Genomic DNA, 22,191 nt, shown 5'->3' on the forward strand with positions numbered 1-22,191 from the left:
TTAACTGACTGAGCCACCCAGGTGCCCCAAAATTAACCATTTTAAAGTGAACAATTTAGTAGCATTTAATACCTTCAGAATGTTGTACCACCACCACTTCTATTTAGTTCCAACGTATTTTCATCACCCTAAAAGGAAAGCTAGTCTTAAGCAGTTGCTCCCCATTCCCTCCTCCCTAGCCCGTCAACCACCAATCTGATTTCTGTCTGTGTAGGTTTGCCTATTCTGGGATATGACATATCAAGGGAATCATGTAACCTGTGAAACTGTGAATCTGGTTACTTCCATTTAGCAGAATGTTTTCCAGGTTCATCCATGTTGTAACACATATCAGTATTTCATTTCTTTTTTCCCCTTCTTTTATGCAGACTATTTTTCTTAGAAAAAGTTTAGGTTCAAAGCAAAACTGCCAGGAAGATACAGAGATTTCCCAAAGACTCCCTATCCCCACACAGGCATAGATTCCTGCATTATCAACATCCCCCACCTGAGTTGCATGACTAGAGTGGTATAATTTGTTATAACTGATGCACCTATATTGACATATCATAATCACCCAAAGACCATAGTTTTCATTAAGGTTCACTCTTGGTGTTGTACATTCTATAGCATTTGTACAAAATGCATAATGACATGCATCTATCATTATCATATTGTCAAATTGGGTTGTTCCACTTAGCAGCACGCATTTAAATTTCCTTCCTGTCTTTTCACGACTTGATAACTCATTTCTTTTTAGTGTTGAGTAATATTCCGTTGTCGGAATGTACCACAGTTTATTTAACATTCACCTACTGGAGAACATTGTTGCTGCTTCAAAGTTTTGACAAATATAGATAAAACTGTTATAAACATCTGACTTGTTAGGATGGAGTGGTGATTTACAAGCTCTTCACATGCAGAATTGGACACTGGCAGTCCTATTTCCTTTCTTCTTATGGCTGAATAATAGACTATTGTAGAGATATAACACGATTTGTTTACCCATTTATCCATTGACAGACATTTGGGATGTTTCTGCCTACTAGTTATTGTTTATATTACTGTTATGGACATGTGTGTACATGTTATTTATTTGAGTAACTTTTCAATTCTCTTGGGTATATATCTAGAAGTGAAATTGCTAGGTCATATGGCAATTCTATGTTTAACCTTTTGAGGAACCACCAAACTTTTCCATAGCAGCTGAACTGTTTTATTACCTCCCTAGAAATTTAGGAGTGTCCCCATTTCCCACATCATCAAAGCTGGTTGATACTTTCCATTTTTTAGATTCTAGCCACCCTAATGGATACCACCTAATGGTGGTATCTTATGTTTTTGATTTGTGTTTTCCTAATGACTAATGATGTTGAGTATCTTTTCATGTGCTTAGCAGCCCTTTGTTTATCTTCTTTGGAGAATTGTCTCTTCAGATCCTTAACCCATTTTTTGATTGAGTCTTTTTGTTGTTGAGTTGTAAAAGTTCTTTATATTTTCTTTATGCTAGATCCTTACCAGATATATGGTTTGCAAATATTTCTTCCCAGTCTGTTACCCCCCACCTTTGCATTTCATGCTTAAAAAAATGAGATATATAGGGGCGTCTGGGTGGCTCAGTTGGTTAAGAGACCAACTCTTGGTTTTGGCTCAGGTCATGATCTCATGGTTCGTGGGTTTGAGCCCCACATCGGACTCCATGCTGGCAGTGCAGAGCCTTCTTGGGATTCTCTCTCTTCCCTTCTCTCTCAAAATAAACTTTAAAAAAAAAGAGCTTTTAAAAAATTGAGATATATAACTGACATATAACATTAAATTAGTTTCAGGTGTATAATATAATGATTTGATATTTGTATACATTGTGAAATGATCACTGCAATAAGTGTAGTTAACATCCATCTATTTTTCTGTCTCTTTATTTCTCTCTTTCTGACAGATTGAGTCTTTCTGTCTGATTGTTTCTACTACTCTGTCTCATTTTGCATCAATCTGTCTCTATCATGTCTCTGTTCTTCTCCCTCTCCTTCCCCTTCTTCACTGTTTCCTCTCGCCTTCTCTTTGTCAGTTTCTCTGTCTTCCTGTCACTCTCCATGTCTGTCAGTGACTCCCTTTTTCTCACTATTTTTCTCTCCCCCCACTCCTAGCTCATCTGTCTCTCTGTTCATTTAGTTGGCTCTCTTTATAGCTTTCCATCCACTTTTTGTCTTGTTCTGTGTCTTTCAGATCTCTCTGTGTTGCTTTATCTCTGTGTTGGTTGATTGGTCACTCTCTCTCCCTGTCTCTCTCCATCTGAATCTGTGTCTGTGTTTGCCTTTGTTTCTGTCTCTGTCTCCCTAAGTGTCTGTCTCAGTGTGCCTCTCAGTCTCCCTCTGTTGTGTTCTTTCCTACTCTTCTGTTTTTCTCTTTCTGGATCTGTCTCTTTGCAGTGTAACAGTGTCTTTTTTCTCTTCTTGTTTCTCTCCTTGCCTATTTCTCTTTCTATTTCTCTCTCATCAGCCTCTTCATCTCTCAGTCTGTCTCATCATCTCTCTCCCCTGCTTCTCCAGTATATCTCTGGCCGACTATCTCTGTCTGTTTCACTGGCTATTTGTTTCCCTCTCACTCCCTATCTGTCTGAATTTTGTTTGTTTTTCTGTCTCCTGTGGTGTCTCTTTCTATGTTGGTCTGGCTCTGGCTTTGTGTACACTACCCCCTTCTCTCTCTGTCCCTTGTTCTTATCTCTCACTTAGTCCATATATTCTCTCTCTGCGTCTCTCTCTGTCTTCCTGTCTCCACGTATTTCCTTTTCTCTCTGATACTCTTCCTCCACACTTTTCTGTCTCTCGGGCTGTCTTTCTCTATAAATGTGACTCTCTTCTTATTTCTGTCAGGTTCATTCTGTCTTTTCTTGACACTCTCCCTCCCTCAGTTCTGTCTTTCCATCTGTTTCTCTCTATCTCTTTAATTTCCTGCGTAGGGTCTCTCTCTCTCTCCCTTTATACCCCTTTCTCTCTTTGAAACTCTCCCTCATTCTATGTTTTCCATGTTTCTGTCTCCACTTCTCTTCCTGCTGCTCCCTGATGTCTCCGTTCCTCTTTCCTTTTCTCCCTTCTTTTTCTATCCCCCTGTCTTATGGTTTATCTCTCTCTCTGCCTCTGCCTGTTCATCTCTCTTGATATGCTTCCTTCTAATTTGTCTGTTGATCTCTATAACTACCTGTGTTTCCCTCTGCCTTTTCTTTTCCCCCAACTGTCTGTTTCTATCTCTTTTTCTTGGTCTTCCTTCCCTGTATGCCTATTCTTGCCTCTGTCTAACACTGCCCATTCCTATTCCTATGACTATCTCTCTCTCTCTGGCCATTGGTCCATCTCTCTTTTTCCTTTGAAGGTGCTATGGAGATTGATATTAATGGCACTAGACTTTTATAAAAGCTAACCTGTAAATCTTTCCAACCTCTGCCAGTTGAACACATATATCTCAGAGAAAGGACTTACAGCCCCTCACTTGCCCAAAATGCACAGATTATACTGATTTTCAGAAATATAAGTCCAACATGTCAGTTTGGTACTTTTAAAACACAGGTATAGACTAACTTGTGCTATCTTTCAAGCACTGTTACTTATGTGTCCATTATTTAAAAATATAACAAAATCTATGCACCTTAAAGCATGTCTTATAAATCTTTCACTGAGTTTATATCTTTTTTAAAATGTTTATTTATTTTTGAAAGAGACAGAGCATGAATGGGGTAGGAGCAGAGACAGAGGGAGACACAGAATCTGAAGCAGGCTCCAGGCTCTGAGCTGTCAGCACAGAGATTGACATGGGCTTGAACCCACGAACCATGAGATTGTGACCTGACCTGAAGTCGGATGCTTAACCTAGCCACCCAGGCGCCCCTCACTGATTTTATATCTTAAGTAAGTTTCCAGAAGTCAAGAACATTGAGAAACTCTAATGAGAACAGGGGGTATGGAACTGATCACATAAAATATAGACCCTGAATAGACTGTCCTTGAAAATTACATCTTCACTGAAATATAGAGAAACCCAGAATTCTGCAGACTGTAATATATAAGAACAATCGATTTTTGCCTGACAGTCTAGATTGGTAATCTTAGGATCCAATCCCTAATCATAGGGAAATATTTAGGGGCACCTGGGTGGCTCAGTGGGTTACACATCTGACTCTTGATTTTGGCTCAGGTCATGATCTCACAGTTGTGAGATCAAGCACCGTGTTGTCTCCATGCTGAGTGTGGAGCCTGCTTAAGACTCTCTCCCTTCTTCTCCATCTGCCCCTCTCCTGCTTGCAATGCTCTCTCTCTCTCTCTCTCTCTCTCTCTTAAAATAAATAAACTTAAAAAAAATTGTTTTGAAAGAGAGCACACGAGCATGTGCACATGCACTACCCGGGGAGGTGGGGGGGGGGGAGGCGGCTATCAGCACAGAGCCTGATATGGGGCTTGAAGTCATGAACAGTGAGATCATGACCTGAGCCAAGATTGAGAGTTGGATGCTTAACCCACTGAGCCACCCAGGTGCCCCACATTCAAAAATTATTTTAAAAAAATAAGGAAATATTTAGAGTCATTATGGAATAATGTCATTAAATCTCTTTTCATCTCAGAGTCTTTGTCTATAAAATAGGGCTTATGATCACAAATGACCTCAGAGAGTTGTTATGAAGAATAAATGAAATAATCCATGTAAAGCTCTTACAACAGAGCCTGGCATAGTAAGAGCTCCAAAAATATTAGTTATTATTACTTCTATTGTTGTTATTATAATAAATGTTGTCATTGTTATTATTATATACATATCTACATTATCTAAATACAAGTCTGCTCTCTGGGCATTTTTTCCTTATCTAAAAAATGAAGATGTACCTCTAAGATCATTTATGGTTCTATGGCTCTAGAATTCAATATGTCTCTGAGAACTAAATACATGGGGTCATATCTTAGATCAGGCTCCAAGATACAATTGTTTTTCACATCTAAGTTTTGTCACATCTGTCAGTTACAAAAGAAAGAAAAAAGCCATAAGGATAAACTTTTGATTTTCAAACATTTCTAAAGCCAACCTGACATCTTCAAACCTTTGCTTTCTCATTGACTTATTTACTTCTCACAGGATCACAAGAAAAAACATAAATTCTAGAACAATTTTAATTCTAATTCTTTCTCCAGTGTTGCCCATATCAGATAGCTGGGGTAGTGGATATTTCCACAATGAGACAAGAACTTAGATCACTTATTAGCTAGACTGTCATACTTTTTGATAGGGAGGGATATTGTACTTGGCTTCAAATTGCTATATTTGGATGTACTTTTCCTGGAAATGGTATTCATGGATGCTGTATCTTTCTTAGGATGCTGCCTATGAATGTTCTACCCTCCCTAGGAGTGCTGTCCATTGACGTTGCCCTTTGTTTTGGAATACTGTATGTGAATAGTGTGCTTTACTTTGAATGGAATTTGTGGTTAAATCATCTTCCAAGTTAGGGACTCTTGAACACTGTTCAACAGTGATTTGTTTTTTGAAGCCGCTTCTCCTGTGTAGCTTCTGAAGAAATGTGTTAGTATATATCTGTATTTTACATTTCTGGTATTTTGGGTTTGTAACTTGACTACTGGCAAGCTTATTAGTACATTCTCCAGATTGAATGGATCTCATGCTTAAAATTGTGTTCAATAAATATAATCTCTTGGCATACTATTCCCATTTTCTGGATGGATAAGCTGGGAGGGGGGATCTAGTGGGAAAAAGGAAGAATATCAATCAGTACATTGACCTTGGGCCTGAGACAACAGCCCATGGCATAAAAATTCTAACTTATTAACTAGGGTAAACAATTGGCAACGGTTGCTTCTGAAAAAAGATAAAAACTGCGGCAGCACAAAGCATTTATTCAGGCAAAAGCCGTTATTTCCAAATGTCTTGGCATAATGTACCCTGCACTGTGGTAAATGAATTTTCACCTTTGGAGGCATAATGCTACATAATTTTTTCAGAATATTTCCTATGACTAAAGCATAAAATTTCCATACATTCTACAACAATTTTCAATTCTTTAATTACCCACTCTTCTATTTTCTTCATCTTTAATATTTTCCTTGGAATGAGGAGGTCAAATTCTGGGTATATGGCAACATTCATCTATCCTTAATGTCTGTCTTATCTCTGCTCCCATAATCTTGCCAGTATTAGCACACCTGTGCTCATTCATACACATGCTTGCTTCTTTACAAATTCATGCCCTTCACCCCTGCAGCCATGCACAATGCATTTTGTTCAAGCTATACAGGTGAAAGAACAAAGTCATGTACAAAGGATTACTGGACTTAGGGGGTGGATCTGTATAATTTACACAACATATCTCCAGAAAAGATCCAGCTAAATTCCTATACCTTCACATTCTCTGCAATCAGGCTAAACATGCAGCAACAAAAAACCAAAACCAAAACCAAAACCAAAACCAAAACCAAACCAAACAAAAAACCCTGCCATGGCTGAATTTTTTCGTCCATGCCTTAAGATGGCCAGAGAGGAAAGGGTGGATTGGTCACTAATTTGAAAACAGTTCTAACCAATTTCTGTTATTTCAATTTTGCTACCACTGCTTTTCAGAATGAGGATTCAGTTGCACTTAAATGTCTTGACACTTGAGTGGTCATTCATTTGTCTTAACTTTTTCTTTTTAATTAAACTTTTAATTAGAAATAATTGTAGATTTGCCTGAAAGTATAAGAAATAATACAGATGGGGCGCCTTGGGTGGTTCAGTCGTTTGAGCATCCAACTTCGGCTCAGGTCATGATCTCGTGGTTCATGGGTTCAAGTCCCGCATTGGGCTCTGTGCTGACAGCTCAGAGCCTGAAGCCTGCTTCGGATTCCGTGTCTCCCTCTCTCTCTGTTCCTCCCCCACTTGCTCTCTGTCTCTCTCTCCCAAAAATAAATAATCATTAAAAAAAATTTTTTTTTAAAAAAATAATACAGAGAGATACTGTATATCTTTTACCCATTTCCCCACAATGGTAGCATCTTGCAAAACTATAGGACAATATATAACAACCAGGATACTGACACTGATGTGGTCAAGATACAGAACATTTCCATCATAAGAATCCCTCATGTTGCTCCCCTTTTTAACAATTTTTAAGTTTATTTATTTATTATTGAGAGAGAGTGAGAGCACAAGCTGGGGAGAGGCAGAGAAAGAAAGGGAGACACAGAATCCAAAGCAGGCTCCAGGCACTGAGCTGTCAGCGCAGAGCCCAATGCAGGGCTCAAACTCACAAACCCTAAGATCATGAATTGAGCTGAAGTCAGATGCTTAACTGACTGAGCCACCCAGGCGCCCCCCTCATGTTGTCCTTTAATAAACATACCCATTTCCATCTCGCACCTACTTCCTTCTTAACTCCTGGCAACCACCAATTTGTTCTCTATCTCTATAATATTGTAGTTTCAAGAATGTTATATAAATGGAATCATATAGTTTGTATGTATAGTAAGTATATATTCCTTTTAGGATTGGCGCTTTTTCCACCACTCCGCATAATTCTCTAAAGATTCATCTATGTTGTTGCGTGTATCAATACTTTGATTTTCTTTGTTGCTGATTAGTATTCCATGGTACAGATATACCAAACTTAGCTTAACAATTTACCCACTGCAGGACACTTAGGTTGTTTGTAGTTTGGGGCTATTATGAATAAAGCTTCTATAAACATTCATGTACAGGCTTTTATGTGAACATAAATCTTCATATCTCTGGGGTCAATGATCAAGAGTGCAACTGCTGTATTGTATAGTAGTTGCATGTTTAGTTTTTTTTTAATTTTTAATGTTTATTTATTATTGAGAAACAGAGCATGAGTAGGGGAGGGGCAGAGAGTGGGGGAGATACAGAATCTGAACAAAGCAGGCTCCAGGCTCTGAGCTGTCAGCACAGAGCCCCACGGGGGGCTTGAACCCACAGACTGCAAGATCATGACCTGAGCCAAAGTCAGACGCTTAGCCGACTGAGCCACCCAGGCGCCTGGCATGTTTAGTTTTTTTTAAGAAAGAACCAAAATTTTCCACAGGGGTTGTACCATTTTACATTCCCTTCAGCAATGTTATTAGTGATTCATCCTGGACAGAATTTGGTATTGTCATGTTTAATTTTAGCCATTGTGGTAAGTGATATCTCATAATTTTAATTTGCATTTCCTTAATGGCTGATATTGAGCACCTTTTCAAGTATTTATTTTATATCTGTATATATTCTTTGATGAAATATCTGTTCATGTCTTTTGCCCATTTTCCCACTGGATTATTTCTCTTTTTATAGTTAGCTTTGAGAGTTCTTTATATATCTTACATATTTATCCTTTGTTGGATATGTAGCTTGCAAAAGTTTTCTTAGTCTATAGCTTCTTTTCATCCTATCAATAAAGGGTTTCACAAAATAAAAGTGTAGTTTTGATGAAATCTAATTTGTCAGTGTATCTGTTTGTTGATTGTCTCTGTATTCTCTAAGTAAGCTTTTTGCTTAGCCCTAGGTCCTGAAGTTTTTCTATTTTTCCCCAGAAGTTTTATAATATTACATTTTAAAATTAAGTCTGTCATCCATTTTGAATTAATTTTTGTATAAGAAATGAGGTTTAGATCTAGGTTATTTTTATTTATTTTATTTTATTTTTGCCTATGGATGCCTAATTGCTCCAGCACCATTGGTTGAAAAGATTATCTTCCTTCCCCTGAGTTAATTTTACACCTTTGAAAAACCAGTAGAATGCATTTATGCGGGTCTATTTCTCTGTTTTCTATTCTGTTTTATTAATCTATGTAACTATTGCTCTACCAATACCACATAGTCTCGATTATTGTAGCTGTACAGCAAGACAATATTGCGTAGATTTTTTCCTCCAAATATATTCTTTTTTCCCAAGATTGACTTAGCTCTTCTAGGGCCTATACATTTCCATATAAATGTTTGGATAAGCTTGTCTATGCCTCCAAGAATACCTTGCTGGAATTATGATAGGAATTGACATGAACCTAAAGATCAATTTGGAGATTATCAACATCTTTACTATGTCATGCCTTCTGATAAGTAAACATAGTGTGTTTCTTCATTTATTTAGGTCTTATTTGATTTCTTCCATAAGTGTTTTATAATTTTCAGCATATAGATTCTGTACATATTTAGGTTAATTTATACTTAAGTATTTAATTTTATTTGGATTATTTTTTTTAATTTTTTTAATGTTTTATTTATTTTTGACAGAGAGAGAGAGACAGAGCATGAGCAGGGGAGGGTCAGAGAGAGAGGGAGACACAGAATCCGAAGCAGGCTCCAGGCTCTGAGCCATCAGCACAGAGCCCGATGTGGGGCTGGAACACGAGATCATGACCTGAGCCGAAGTCGGATGCTCAACCGACTGAGCCACCCAGGCACCCCTATTTGGATTATTTTAAATACGGTTGTATTTTTAATTTCAGTGTCCATGTGCTCATTGATAATATATGAAAATATAGTCTATTGGGGTGCCTGGATGGCTCTTCAGCTCAGGTTATGATCTCATGGTTCATGGGCTCAAGTTCCATGTTGGGCTTCATGTGGGTGGTGTGGAGCCAGCTTGGGATTCTTGCTCTCTCCTCTCTCTCTGACCCTCCCAACTCGTGCTTTCTATCTTTCTCAAAATAAATAAATAAATTTAAAAGAATAGTTCATTTATTTTATTTTTTATTTAGTTTTTAATTTTAATTCCAGTATTGTTAATACAGAGTTGTATTAATTTCAGGTGTACAATATACTGATTCAATAAAAATAAAGTTTATTTTTATATGCTTATCTTGTATCTTACAACCTTCCTGGACTCATGTATTAATTCTAGGAGATACTTTTTCTTTGTAGATTCTTTGCAATTTTCTATGTTGATGAACATGTCCTAATAAGGACAGTTTTATCATCCTGATATGTATGCTTTTTATGTCCTTTTCCTGCCTTATTTCCCTGGATAAAAATACTAACATTTTGTTGAATAAGAGTGGTGAGAATGGGCATCCTTGTCCTTTTCCTAGTCTTAAAGGAAAGCAATTCAGTCTTTCATCAGAAAGTATGATGTTAGCTGCAGGTTCTTTAGTAGATGCTCTTTATCAAGTGAAGAAATTGCCCTCTATTCCTATTTTTTCAAAGAATTTTTATCATTAATGGTGTTTAATTTTTAAAATTATTTTTCTGAATTGATTGATATGATTTTTAAAATTTTCATCTTTAGCTTGTTAGTATGGTGGATCACATTGCTTGATTTTCAAATATTGAACCACACTTGAAGCCCTAAAATAAACTTCATGTGATTATGGTGCATAATTATTTTTATATATTGATAAATTTGGTTTGCAAATATTTTGTTAAGGACTTTACTTCTATATTAGTGAGGATATTGGTCTACACTTTTCTGTTTTGTACGGTCTTTGTCTCACACTGGTAGCAGGATAATATTAGCTTCATAAAATCGACTGGAAATTGTTCTCTCTTCTTTTATTTCCTGGAAGAGACTGTGTAGAATTAGTGATAATTCTTCTTCAGAAGTTTGAGAGAATTTTCTGGGAAAACCACTTGGCCACAGAGATCTGATTTTGAGAGATTTTAAATTATGAGTTTAACTCATATTTTATATGAGTTTCATAAAAAATCATTTTTATATATAACTCATATATAACTCATTTCATATAACTCTCCTTAAGAGTTATATGCCTAGTCAAATTACTTGTTTAATGTTGACTTTTGTTTTTGTTTTTCTTTTTTTTTTCAATATATGAAGCTTATTGTCAAATTGGTTTCCATACAACACCCGGTGCTCATCCCCACAGGTGCCCTCCTCAATACCCATCACCCACCTCCCCTCCCTCCCACCCCCCATCAACCCTCAGTTTGTTCTCAGTTTTTAAGAGTCTCTTATGCTTTGGCTCTCTTCCACTCTAACCTCTTTGTTTGTGTTTTTCAAGGAAGTGGTCAATTGTCAAATTTAGGTGGGTATACCAAAATGTTGGTGTAGGAGACCCCAGCCTCAACCCTTCCAAAAGGATCAAAAGTTATATAGCTATTCACAATCAAAAACAGCTCTGGGAGAACTCTGGACTCCATTTAAGAAACTTCAGCAACACAGTGGAACAACAACAACAATAACAACAACAAAACCCTGAGAATAACCATGCAACAAGGGAATGTAGAAAAGTTTAATTTTGCCTGCATCATTCCATTCCCCAAGCCAGCATTGCTTAGTGCCAAGAGGGCACACCCCAGCTAGAAAGAGCTCCCCTTGCTGGGAAAGAAATAGTGGGGATGAGCAACCAGCTATCCTGGCCTTTCAAGGCACCACATGAAGGACCCTCTTTGGTTTCACTCCATCCAGAGACTGGCAAAGCAGAGATGTACAGAGATAGCTAGGAACAAGGGGAAAAAAGCAGGGGCTACCAACACCAGCCACAAAACAGGAATGGCTGTTGTTCCCAGTGACCTGCTCTACAGACAACTCAAACAGCTTTTGCCACTGAAGAAACGAATGGCCAGCACAGTTGAGGTGAATCTCCTGTAGATTTCATTAGTTTAATTTTGTTTGATTATGCCAGCTGCCTGAGTTTCTCCCTGTTCCCTCCCTCCCCTGCTGGAGGCTGAAACGTGCACCAATCACCAGCCTAGACTTCTGCCACAGGAAAGAAAGATGGCAGCTTAAATCCCCATGGCTGACCCCCCACTGCCATATGTGCATGCAGGGCTAGCCCCTCTAGCTGTGAACCTCATACCTCCAACCTAACACCTGACACCAGCCTCTACTAATGTGTACCTGTGGGGAGACTCAGAAGCCACAGTCGTACATGCTGACAGCCAGGGGCCAGTATGCATACAGTTGGCCCCAGCTGTTGCTCCTTTCCCTGGCCCCCTCATCACAATATTTGTGTTTGCATCTGGTTCCTACCATGATATAGGCACCTGTAGCTGGCCTCTGCAGCCAAGTGTGTGTATACTTCTGGCTCTGGCCACCACTGCATCCTCCCATGATCCCTAGATGCTGGACCTACAGAAGCCACTGAGGACCCTGACAGCCCTTTCACCCTCTGCAGACTTCTACAGCACTTGTCAAGGAACACAAAATTGTCAATGCTGTGACCTTAGTGAACTGAGTTGATAAGTCACTATGCCCCTTGGACCCTGAACCACCACAGGCCCCCACACATGGTTCCCTGCACCACTAGACTTAGGGTCACAGTCCAGCTTGCCCCCATTTTTTACTCATATTCAAATGCACAGACATCTATGCAAGGACACTGGGATATCAAAAAATCAGGGAAACATCACCAAACGGGCACAGTAACCTTCAAATAACTGACTCTAAAGAAATGGAGTTACATAAATTGCCTGAAAAAGAATTTAAAATAATTGTTCTAAAGATTCTCAGAAAGCTACAAACAAATAAATGATTCAATTAAATCAGGAAAACAATATAAGAACAGAATGAGAGGTCAATAAAAAAGAACCAGAGAGTGGGGCGCCTGGGTGGCGCAGTCGGTTAAGCGTCCGACTTCAGCCAGGTCACGATCTCACGGTCCGTGAGTTCGAGCCCCGCGTCGGGCTCTGGGCTGATGGCTCAGAGCCTGGAGCCTGTTTCTGATTCTGTGTCTCCCTCTCTCTCTGCCCCTCCCCCGTTCATGCTCTGTCTCTCTCTGTCCCAAAAATAAATAAACGTTGAAAAAAAAAAAGAACCAGAGAAATTTTGGACCTGAAGAATACAATGACTGAACTAAAGAATTTCATCAAGAGTTTCAACAGTAGACTGGAACAAGCAGAAGAAAGAAGCAGTGAGATTTAAGACAGGTTATTTGAAATTATGCAGTAAGAAAAGCAAACAGAAAGAAACAATGAAAAAGAATAAAGAAGATCTATCGAACATTTGGAACACCATTGAAAGAAATAATTTTACACATAATTGGAGTCCCAGAAGAAGAGAGGAAGAAAGGGGTACAAAGATTACTTAAAGTAATGACTGAGAGCTTCTCAAACCAGTGGGAAATTTTGGATATCCAATTTCATGAAGTTAATAAGTCATCCCCAAATTTCCATCCAAAATGATCTTCTCTAAAACACATTATTAAAAAACTATCTAAAATGAAGACAGGGAGAATTTTAAAAGCAACAAGAAAAAAAAATCTCTCATACAAGAGAAAGGCTATAAGCAGATTTCTTAGCAGAAACTTTGCAGGCCAGGAAAGAATGTGATTATATATTCAAAGTACTGGGGAAAAAAACCCTTTGAACAAAGAATACTGAGCAAAACTGTCCTTCAGAAATGAAGGAGAGATAAAGACTTTACCAAATGAAAAAAACCTGAGGAAGTTTGTCACCACTAGATCTGCTTTACAAGAAAGGATGAAAAGAGTTCTTCAAGATAAAATAAAAGTACACAAACTAGTAACATGAAAACATATATGAAAATGTACCACACACTGGCAAAAGTAAGTATGTAGTCAGATTCAGAATAATCTAATATTGTGATATGGTGTTGTGTTAATCACTTAGCTCTAGTATAAAGATTAAAGGACAAAAGTATTAATAATAGTTATAGTTAAAATAATGATAGTTAAACTAGTTAAAATAGGGGCGCCTGGGTGGCTCAGTCGGTTAAGCGTCTGACTTCGGCTCAGGTCGTGATCTCGCGGTCCGTGAGTTCAAGCCCCGCATCGGGCTCTGTGCTGACAGCTCAGAACCTGAAGCCTGCTTCTGATTCTGTGTCTCCCCCTCTCTCTGACCCTCCCCCCATTCATGTTTTCTCTCTGTCTCAAAAATAAATAAAAATTAAAAAAAAACTAGTTAAAATAGCTATAAATACTTAGAGTTAAAATAAAACTACAATAATTTGTTAATGGATACACAATATGAAAACACGTAAAGTTTTATGTCAAGAACATAAGTAAAAGGAGAGGGTTTTTGTATGAGATAAAAGTTGTTATCAGCTTAAAACAGACTGTTACATCTATATGATGTTTGAAGTAAGCCTCAGAGTAACCACAGAACAAAATCCTGTAATAGATACAAACAAGATAAAGAGAAGGGACTCAAATATACCATCATAGAAAGTCATCTTCACAAAGGAAGATAGCAAGAGAGAAAGAAAGGAGCAAAGAAACTATAAAAGAATCAGGAAACAATGAACAAAATGGCAAGAGTAAGTCCCTACCTACCAATAATTACTTTAAATGTAAATGGACTAAATTCTCCAATCAAAAGATATATAGTGGCTAAATGGGTTAAAAAATAAGACCCAGCTATATGCTGCCTATAAGAAACTAACTTGAGCTTCAAAGGATTGTGTAAGCTTAAAGCAAGGGAATGGAAAAAGATATTCCACATAAATGGAATCCAAAAGAGAACAGGAATAGTATATCAGATAAAAGAGACTTTAAGTCAGAAACTGTAAGAAGAGATGAAGAAGGTCATTACATAATGATAAAGAGGTTAATTCATCAAGAGGATATAACAATGATAAATATATATAGGCTCTCAACATTGCAGCACCTAAGTACATTAAGCAAATACTAACATTTGAATAGAGTAATAGACAACAATACAATAATAGCAGGGGCCTTCCATACCACATTCGTAAGTTCTGATAGATCGTCTAGACAGAAAATTAACAAGGAAATAATGAACTGAGCTATGCTTTACAGCAAATGGACCTAAAAGACATATACAGAACATTTCATTAAATGGCACCCGAATATACAACCTTTTAAAGCACACATGGAGCATTCTCCAGGAAAGAACATATGTTATGTCATAAAACAAGTCTCAGTACATTTAAAAAGACTGAAATCATATCAAGTATCCTCTAAACCCACAAAAATTCCATGAAAATAAAAATTAATGACAGGAGGAAAACTAGAAAATTCACAAATACATGAAAACTAAACAACACACTCTTAAATAACCAGTGGGTCAAAGATAAAGTCAAAAGGGAAGTAAAAAAAATATCTTGAAACTAACAAAAATGGAAACATAACATATCGAAAGTTATGGGATACAGCAAAAGCAGTTCTAAGAGGGAAGTTTACAGTGATAAACATTTACATTAAGAAAAAAGAGCTAAAATAGGGGCACCTGGGTGGCTCAGTCAGTTAAGTGTCTGACTTTGGCTCAGGTCATGATCTCACAGCTTGTGAGTTTGAGCCCCGTATTTGGCTCTGTGCTGGCATCTCAGAGCCTGGAGCCTGCTTTGGATTTTGTGTCTCCCTTTCTCTCTGCCCTACCCTTGCTCACACTATGTCTCTCTCAAAAATAAGTAAACATTAAAAAATTTAAAAAACAGAGTTAAAATAAAAACCCTAATTTTATACTTCATAGAACTAGAAAAATAAGAATAAATGCAGTCTAATGTTAGCATAAGGAAGGTTATAACAAGATCAGAGCTTAAGTAAATGAAATACACAATATAAAAACAATAGAGATGATCAATAAAACTGAATTAACTTTTTAAAAAGATAAACCAAATTGGCAAACCTTTAAGTAGACTAAGAAAAAAGAAGAGAGGGCTCAAATAAAATTAGATATGAAACAGGAGACATTACAACTGATACCACAGAAATAAAAAGGATCATGAGACTATTGTGAACAATCATATGCCAATAAATTGTACAACATAGAAGAAACAGATGAATTGCTAGAAACATAGAATCTACTAAGACTGAATCATGAAGAAATAAAAAAACAGAGCAGACCAATAAAAAGTCAATTGAATCAGTAACAAAAAGCTCTCAACAAAGAAAAGCTTAAGACGAAATCGGTTCATGGGTGTATTCTACCAAACATTTAAATAAGAATTAATGTTAATTATTCTCAAATTCTTCCAGGAAATAGAAAGGAAGGAATACTCCCAAACTAATTGTACAAGACCAGCATTATCCTGATAGCAAAGTCAGGTAAGGTTACTACAAAAAAAGAAAACTACAGGCCAATATGGCCAATATCCCCAGTGAATACAGATGTAAAAATTCTCAACAAAATACTAGCAAATTGAATTCAACAGCACATTTAAGGAATCATACACCATGGGGTGCAAGGATAGTTCAATATATGCTAATTAATAAATGTGATACACCACATTAAGAGAATGAAAGACAAAAATCATATAATCATCTCAGTAGATAAAAAAATAGATTTGACAAAATCCAATATCCTTTTATTATAAAAATTAATAACAATTGGGTATAGAAGGAACATACCTCAACACAATAAAGATTACATATGAGAAGGCCACAGCTAACATCATACTCAACAGTGAAAGATTGAACTCTTTCCCTCTAAGATTAGAAGCAAAACAAGGGTGCCACTCTTGCCACTCCTATTCAACATTGTACTGGAAGTCCTAGCCAGGGCAATTAGGCAAGGAAAGGCATAAAAGGCATCTAAATCAGAAAGGAAGAAATAAAACTGTCTTCATTTGCTGATGACATGACATATATATCCTAAAAGACTCCACTAAAACACTGTTAAAAGTAAGAAACAAATTTAGTAAAATTGCAGGATACAACATTAACATATAAAAATTAATTGTATTTCTATACATTAACAATAAACTATCTGAAAAATAAATGAAGAAAACAATCCAATTTATAATAGCACTGAAATTAATAAAATACTGAGGAATAAACTGAACCAAAGAAATGAAAATTCAATACACCAAAAATCATAGACATTGATGTAAGAAATTGAAGAAAACACAAACCAAAGGAAAGATACTTCATGATCATGGATCAGAAGAGTTAATATTTTTTAAATGGCCATACTACCTAAAGTCATCCATGGATTCAATGCAATTCCTATTGAAATTCCAATGGTATTTTTCACAGAAATAAACAACCTTAAAATTCATATGGAACCTGAAAAGAACCCAAATAGCCAAAGCAATCTTGATAAAGATCAAAGCTGGAGGTACCATATATCCCGACTCCAAACTACATTACAAAGCAATAGTAACAAAAGTGGCATGGTGCTGGCACAAAGAGACACAGCAACCAATGGAATGGAATCAAGAGTCCAGGAATAAACCCACACATATATAGTTAACTAATGTTTGACAAGGGAGGCAATGATACAAAATGGGGAAAGGACAGTCTCTTCAATAAATGTGTTGAGAGAACTGAATATCCACACACAGAAGAATTCAATTGGATCCCTATTTTACACCACTCATTAAATTAACTCAAATGGACTAAAGATTTAAATGTATGACCTTAAACTGTGAAACTACTAGATGCAAACATAGGGACAGAGCTCCTTCACATTGGTCTTGGCATCAATTTTTTGAATATGACTCCAAAAGCATAAGCAACAAAAGCAAAAATAAACGAGACTACATCAAACCAGAACACTTCTGCACAGCAAAAGAAACAATCAGCAAAATGAAAAGGTAACCTATGGAACAGGAGAAAATATTTATAAGCCATCTATATGATAAGGGATTAATATCCAAAACATATAAGGAACTCATAACGTTTTTTTTTAAAGTTAAGGGGTGCCTGGGTGGCTCAGTCAGTTAAGCATCCAACTTTGGTTCAGGTCATGATCTCAACAGTTCGTGACTTTGAGCCCTGTATCAGGGTCTGTGCTGACACCTCTAAGCCTGCTTCGGATTCTCTGTTACCTCCTCTCATTGCCCCTCCCATGCTCTCTCTGTCTCTCTCTCTCAAAAACAAACATCAAAAAATAATGTTTTTTTTTTATTTTGGGAGGGGGAAGGGAGAGAGAGAGGGCAAGTGCACACATGTACACAAGTGGGGAAAGGGCAAAGAGAGGGAGAGAGAGAATCCCAAGAAGGCTCCTTGCTGTAGTATGGAGCCCAACATGGGACTCAATCTCACAAACCATGAGATAATGACCTGAACTGATACTAAGAATTGAATGCTTAACTGACAGCCACCCAGGTGCCCCAGGAACCCATAATTTAATAGCAAAAGAATCCAAAGAATTCAATTAAAAATGCAGAGGGGACTCAAATAGACATTTCCCCAAAGAAGACATGCAGACGATCAACAAGTATACAAAACATTTCTCAACTTCACTAATCATCAAGGAAATGAAATCAAACCCACATGAGATATCACCTCATACCTATCAGAATGGCTATAATCAAAAAGAGAAGAGATAATAAATGGTGGTAAGGATGTGTAGACAAGGGAAGTCTGGTGCACTTTTGGTAGTACACACACACACACACACACACACACACACACACACACACTGAAATATTATTCTTCTACAAAAAAAGAAGGAAATCCTAGCATTTAAGGCAACGTGGATGGACCTTGAGGGTATTATGCTAAGTGAAGTAAGTCAGACAAAGAAAGACAAATACTGTATGATCTCACTTATTTCACTTACATGTGGAATGTATAAAAGCTAAACTATTGAAATAGTAGAATGTTGGTTGTCAGAGGCTGAAGTGTGGAGGAAATAGGGAGATATTTGTCAGGGGGTAAATTCTTTCAGTTATAAGATGAATAAGTTGTAGGAATCTAATACAGCATAGTGACTATAGTTATCAGTACTGTATTATATAATTGAAAGTTGCTGAGTAGAGCTTTCACATTCTCCCCATAACAGCAACAACAACAAAATGGTAAGTGTGTGAAGTTTTAACTAATCTTACTGTGGTGTACATTTCACAACACATGTGTGTATCAAATCATCACATTTTGCACTTTAGATTTACACAATGTTAATATGTCAATTATACCTCAATAAAGCTGGAAAAAATTTACATGGTCTGTAAAATTGTTCAAAGTATTATTACCTTATTAACCTTTTGATATCTGCAGTTTATAGTGGTAGTCCCTGTTTCACTCTTCATATAAGTAATTTGCATCTTCTCTCTTTTTTCGTTTTTTTTCCTCTTTTCTCTTTTTTCCCTTTGTGCTGCTAAAGTGTTGTCAATTTTGTTGTTCTTTTTTCAAAGATTCAGTTATTTGTTTCAATGATTTTTTCTATTGTCTTTCTGTTTTCAATTTCATTGATTTCTGTTCTTTATTATTTCCTCCTCTTGATTTGTGTTTATTTACTCTTATTTTTCTACATTCTCAAGGTGGGATCTTAGATTATTGAGTTGATATTTATTTTCTTTTCTAATGTATGTATTTGGGGATATAAATTTCCTGTTCAGCACTGCTTTAGTTGCTTTCCACACATATTGATAAGTTGTATTTTCATTTCCTTCAGTTCAATGTGTTTTTTAAAAAATTTTACTTGGCGGGCGCCTGGGTGGCTTAGTTGGTTGACTGGCCAGCTCTTGATTTTGTCTCAGGTCAGGATCTCAGTTTCTGAGTTTCAGCCCCGCATTCGGCTCTGTGTTGACAGCACAGAGTCTGTTTGGGATCCTTTCCTTCCCTCTCTCTCTGTCCCTCCCCCTCCCATGCACTCTCTCTCTCTCAAAAATAAATAAAATCACAAAATTTTTACTTGGGATTTCTACTTTGACCCATGGGTTATTTAGCAGTGTGATGTTTAATTTCCAAGTGTTTTAAGATTTTTCTGTTACCTTTCTGTTACTGAATTCTAGTTTGATTCCACTGTGGTTGTAGAACATACACTGCAACTCTTTTTAATTTGTTTTATGACCCAGGAAATAGTCTATCCTGGCGTATGTTCTGTAAGCACTTGAAAAGAACATGTATTTTGCTGTTGTTGGGTGGAGTGTACTATCAATGTCAGGTCCTATTGTTTGACAGTACTGCTGAATTATTCTATATCCACATGTATTTTTTGTCTAGTTGTTCTATCAACTCTTGAGAGAAGGGTGTTGAGCTACTTAACTGTAATTATGGATTTGTCTCTTTCTTTTTTTTTTTTTAATTTTTTTTTCAACGTTTATTTATTTTTGGGACAGAGAGAGACAGAGCATGAACGGGGGAGGGGCAGAGAGAGGGAGACACAGAATCGGAAACAGGCTCCAGGCTCCGAGCCATCAGCCCAGAGCCCGACGCGGGGCTCGAACTCACGGACCGCGAGATCGTGACCTGGCTGAAGTCGGACGCTTAACCGACTGCGCCACCCAGGCGCCCCTGGATTTGTCTCTTTCTATTATCAGTTCTATTAGTTTTTGTTGCACATGTTTTGCAGCACTTTTGTTTGGTGCATATGCATTTAAGATTACTGTAACTTCTTGGTAAATTGACACTTTTATCATTATATAGTCTCCCTCTTTTTTTAAGTTTATTTGTTTATTTTGAGAGAGAGAGAGAGAGAGAGAGAGAGAGTAAGCGCACACATGATCAGGGGAGAGGCAGAGAGGGGGGAGAGAGAATCCCAATCAGGCTTCTCTCTGTCAGTGCAGAGCTTGATGTGGGCTCAAACTCACGAACTGTGAGAGCATGACCTGAGCCAAAATCAAGAGTCAGACGTTTAACTGACTGAGCCACCCAGGCACACTCGTCTCCCTATTTATCCCTAGAAATTTTCTTCTCTCTGAAGTCCACCTTATCTTTTATTAATATAACCACTCTTTGATTTCCTATGATTAATGGTTGTCCATACTATTGCTTACTGTGTTTTCTTTCCTTCTGATATTCCAAGGTTACTTCTTTTATCATTTCTTTTCTGCTTAGGAAACTTCCTTTAGCTACTCTTTTACAGCAGTAATCACAAATTCTCCTAGTTTACCTTCAACTGAGAAAGTCTTGATTTCCCCTTCATTCCTGAAGAATATTTTCACTGGGTATAGCATTCTTCATTGATACTTTTTTTCTTTTGGCACCTAAAAAATACTGTGCTACTTCCTTCTGGCCTCCATGGTTTGCGATGTTAAATATATTGTCATTTTCATTCTTTTTCTCCGGTGGATAAGGTATTGTTTTTCTGACTTCTCTCAAGATTCTTTTTATTTCATTTTCATAAATTTAATTTTAATGTGTTTTGGTGTGGATTTCTTTGGGTTTTCTCAGCTTCTTCAATTTATAAGTTTCTATCTCTTGCCAAATTTGGTAAGTTTTTAGACATTATTTCTCCAGGTACTTTTTCAGCCCCACCCTCTTTCTTCTTTCCTTCTTGAACTCTGATGAAATGACTGTTACATCTTTTATTACAGTGCCACAGGTCCTTGAATCTCTGTTCATTTTTTTTTGTCACTTACTTCTCTATTATTCAGATTGGGTAATTACTATTGTTTTATCTTCCAGTTCACTAATTTTTTCTACTGTTCTTCCCAGTCTGTTGTTAATCTAATCTGTGGAGATTTTTATTTTGGACATTTCTGTATCTTTCAGTTAAAAATTTCCATTTGGTTCTTCTTTATAACTTCTATATTTTTGCTGAGACTTTTTTTGCTGATGCTTTTTATTTTTTCACTTGTTTCAAGCGCATTCATAATTGCTAATTGAATTATTTTTATCATGGCTGCTTTGAAATCTTCATCAGACAATTCTAATTTCTCTGCCATCTTAGTGTTTGCATCTATTGATACTTGGTTTGAAATCATCCTGGTTCATAGTATGATGAGTAATTTTCAGTTGAAGAGTCTGTATATTTTGGATATTATTCTAGATCTTATTTAAACCTTCTGTTTAATTGGAATTATTTAACATTATTCTAGCAGGGGGAAGGAAATGCTGCCTCATTACTGCCGGGTGGAGGTATAAGTCCAAGTTCTCCACAGCCTTCATTGATATCTGAAGGGGGCGGTCTCCTCATTACTAATGGGCAGGTGTATGAGTTCTAGCCACCCACATAGTCTCCACTGACACCTGGTGTGGGGTGGCTTTGTTACTGCTGGGTGATAATGACAGTTATGAATCTCTAATAGTTCATCCGACACCACAACAATGGGGAGAGACAGCCTTACAACTGTCAACTCTTAGAGAGGAATACAAATCCAAGCATCCCTGATGATCTCCCCTGATACAGTGGGAGAGTGGAGGCAGGGTTGTGGTTCATTGCTGGCCAGTGGGGATGAAAATTCCTTGTCTTCTCTGACACTACCCTGGTAGGGGTCCCTGATAGGGGTGTTGGAGTGCCTTATTAGAGCCTTATGAAGATGAAAATCTAGGTTTCTCTCTTGGCTGAGAATAGGTGGGAATGGGGCCAGTTTTTCTGTCCTGTTTGGCTAGAGTAGAGCACTTAGCTATTGTCTAAACAAGTTTTCCATCTTATTAGGCTTCTCTTTGAGGATACTTTGGCTACAGAGAACAAACGTTT

This window comes from Lynx rufus, unplaced genomic scaffold, assembly GCF_022079265.1.
Source record: "Lynx rufus isolate CCGP_SWC_20201006 ecotype Redwood Valley unplaced genomic scaffold, mLynRuf1.p SCAF_19, whole genome shotgun sequence".
NCBI classification, from domain to species: domain Eukaryota; kingdom Metazoa; phylum Chordata; class Mammalia; order Carnivora; family Felidae; genus Lynx; species Lynx rufus.